Here is a 3,999-nt window from a genome sequence, read left to right as displayed (position 1 = left end):
CAGGGCTTGGCCCCTAAAAACAGTCGTAGATCATCAGGTAACCACACAGAATCAATTGTTCACATACTTATGAATGGGGTTATTTTAATAAATTCAGCTTTTTTTGTCTTGTGAATTATATGTAAACTTCTTTTATGTAAAATATCTTACTCAGGACAGGACAGTGCTAAATAAAAAAAAAAGAACATGCATTTTGTATTATCTCCCTTATTTTGTTAAAATTATTCATATTTTCACAGATTCTGCATCACAAACTTTTTCTTGCAACTGTAGCCTATTTCTTCTTGGTTTTTATGTCTTACATTGTAAAAAGTGAATATGGGTATAGGCTGTGTTGTATTACAATAACTATTTGAGTATATTTACTTTGTCTTTCTGCTTTCTGAATTGTAGTTCAGTATTGTACACTTTTTCAACTCAAACATGTAGAAATTCACAGCTACTCAAAATCTCACTTTCAGCCAACAAATAATTTCCCTTTAAGGACCCCACGTCAGACATTATTTCTCAATTATTTTTGAACAAATTATTTTGTTTCAATTAATATACTTGATAATGCAATGCTTGAACGTGTGTTTAGTTGTTTATGGGTTAATTAAGGTTGTTTGCAAACATAAATACTAATGAAATCGTAATTGACCGAATTTTTTAATTTGTGTGACCTTACGTTTGCGTAATATAGCTACAATATATACTTGCGTTACTGAATATTTTCTAAATACAACAGATGTTGCATTTACTCACTTGTTTTATACAAATATATTCTGTTTGGACCTTGGGAGTATGTGAAAAAAAAAAAATAAATAAATAAAAATGAATACCTCCTTTTCCGTGTATGCAGCACAAGATATTTGATATGCTGTGGGTGGAAAGTGGAGAAAATGTTTGTGTGTTCTTTTATTTGTCTTTGACACGTTAGCTCTGATTTTTTTTTCAGCTATTTATTCACTCAAAATAATATGAATTACTTTGGATATGTGTGCATAAAATCCATGTAATGTTGTCTATTGACTTGCATGTTTTCCTCATCAACAAACTTTAGACTTGGAACTACCAACCAAAATGTTCAACTTACCCTTATGCCATCCCAAATGCATGTAATTTTGTTTTCTGAAAAATATCAGTTTTGTATTAATTTTGTTTTACCTGTATATGTTTTTTGACTCTCAAAGTAGACTTTGATTTTATGAATCACCAGGCAGGGACCACAGTTTCAGCTAAAAATCTTCACATTTCTACTGAAGAAAAATGTCACCTTGGATGGCCTGAGGGTGAATAAATGAACCGCAAATTTTCTTTTTTGTGTGAACTACCCCTTCAGTCAAGAGTTATTAAATATATTAGGCTGTAAAGCTAATGTATGATTTGTTGATGTATGTATTATTTTCAGACTAAATGATAATTTCAACCAATGACTGATTCAGATGCATTTCTTAATTGTAAAACTGCAGTCATTAATAAATACAAATTATTTTAGTTTTTATACATTTTTTTATCTTTTCTTGTGTTTACTATCACATATCTGCAAAATCTGATTCCCTATGACAGACTATCCTGGCTTATCCGAAACCCCTTTGATTTACATTTGAGGTGTTCCAGAAAGTATTCTTGCAGCTTGATCTGCCTGAATAGTCTGTGTTTGAAAGAATGTCTCCGTTTTAGTTGATATGTTTCAGTTGTTTATGTATGTTTGTAAGACTGTCCAGTTGTTGCTTTGTATGTGTATGTCTAGTACAGATAGCTGTATGTATAAATTCCCAGTTGTGTTGTTTGAGAATTGCTTGGTTCACATTGATTTGTGCAAATGTATTCACCTTTAAAGGGTTAGTTCTTCTTCGGAACGCAAATGAAGATATTTTTGATGAAATCTGAGAGCTTTCTGTCTCTCCATTGACAGCTACGCAACTGACACTTTGAGGCTTCAAGAAGTTGACAAAGAGATCCATATGAATTGAGTGGTTTAGTCCAAATTCGCTCAATCGCTTTATATGATGAACAGATTTAATTTAGGCTTTTATTCACATAAAAACATTGATCAGCAAACAAACAGAAGCTGAACCGTGTGAGAATGAACCTCATTGGTTCTTCCACGTCAAGTGAACATGTCTGAGCTTCCGTTTACCACAACTGATGTGTGAGTTGATGTGAATTAAAGCCTAAATTATGTTTATCATATAAAGCAATTGAGTCAAAATTTGGACTCAACTGCCCGATTCACATGATTAGTTTTACAATTTCTTTATTAACTTTTTGAAGCATTAAAGTGATAGTTGCGTAATGGAGGGACAGAAATGACTCAAGATTTCATAAAAAATATCTTTGTGTTCCTAAGATTAACTAAAGTCTTATGGGTTTGGAATGACGTGAGGGTGAGTAATAAATTAATGACAGAATTTTCTTTCTATTGAGTGCTAGTTTGACACCCCCAAACTAGCATAATTTGGCACTATAGTAGTATTGCATTCTTCATATCTCAGAAGAGTTTAGTTTTTATCAGATAAAATAAAGATACAGCTGATACCGCTTCTGGGCGGAGCTAAAGAGTTACAACACACACGTATTATCTATGGATGACTTTAGTGTTGTTTATTACTTATGCATCGATTGCAAACAAAACACAGACATCTGATGCAGTTTTACTTACCGCCTGCGGTTCCGCCTCATGACTGGGAAACAAACACACCTGCACAACTCCATTGCTGCCCTGGAAAAACAAACTGCATCCACTGTTCCCTTAACGCTGGGTTCTTTGGGAAGCTGAAAAAGATTATCTTTCCCTCACAACCAAAAACACACTTCTTTGGTGATGTTGATGTCGTGGTCTAAAAACAAAATGACAAATCTTTCTCGACCAAGTCCTGTGCAGTGCTGCCGACGACTTCCGTAACCAGAACAAACCAAGCACTTTGATGGGTGTGCTCTCGCTCTGGTTGATGTGAGTGTGTGCACTCTTCTGGGAGAAGTGCCCATACAAGGAATGTCACCCCTTAATGACGTCATACAGTGCCATACTCAAAAAAAAAAAAACTTTCCGAAACTTATGCTACCTTCACATGCTCCCGGAATTATCGTAAATACCAGTTTCCTAGGTAAAAATTGCACATGAACGCCCTCCCATTTTGAAAGTTGAATGCGATAAGCTCGTAATTACAACTTCAGAAGTGGGAACTGTCACATTTCCGATAGCATGTGAAGGCAGCATTATACGAACCCTGAAGGAGCGTATTTGGCACAGAAATACTCTGTTATACGTTCAACTCGTTTTTCTTTTTTTAACTTTGGCCATGTTTAGCATGAGAATCCAACTCTTTAACAGTGTAAATAAGTCAGAATGCATAAAATAGCATTAGACATCCCCCTTAACTAATGGACCAAAAAGAAGGTTGCTATTAAAAATATACAACAGTTAATAGTATCAAAAAAAAAAAAAAAAAAAAAAAGTTTAAAAGTGCATTAGCTATGACATATATAATCAAATAACATTTCAGTCAAAATATTTATATTTTTATTTATTTATATTTATATTTTAAATTTTATATATTTAGGCCTGTATTTTTAATTGAAGAGATTACATAATAATAGACTATGTATCCACATTAAATAATTCTTATCGGGTTAAGATAAATAATGAAGATGTTTGAAACATATATCTTATTCAAATAAATAATAATAAAAAAAATATTAAATTTTTTTTTTTTTAAATTATTAAAACACAGGCATCAACATACTCTACGGGTCTAAACTTTTCACTTCAATATCTGCAGATCTACATAATTTAATCCTCTATTAAATAAAAATAAAATTCTTAAATTAGCACTTCAGTACAAACATGCAGTACATAAAGTAAAGGAAATAAATAATTACAAAAAACACTTCTTTCTCAATGTCGTCTACAAGCGGCGGCAGGTGTTTCTGGCTGATGTCACTTTCCACGATCACGTGACCTGGAGTGAGTCACGTGATCGGCGCTCCATTCTCGCCATTTTGAGTCCAGAGCAG

This window comes from Chanodichthys erythropterus, chromosome 11 (genome assembly GCF_024489055.1).
Source record: "Chanodichthys erythropterus isolate Z2021 chromosome 11, ASM2448905v1, whole genome shotgun sequence".
Classification (NCBI taxonomy): domain Eukaryota; kingdom Metazoa; phylum Chordata; class Actinopteri; order Cypriniformes; family Xenocyprididae; genus Chanodichthys; species Chanodichthys erythropterus.
The sequence above is the reverse complement of the archived record's forward strand: the minus strand, read 5'-3'. Positions refer to the sequence as shown.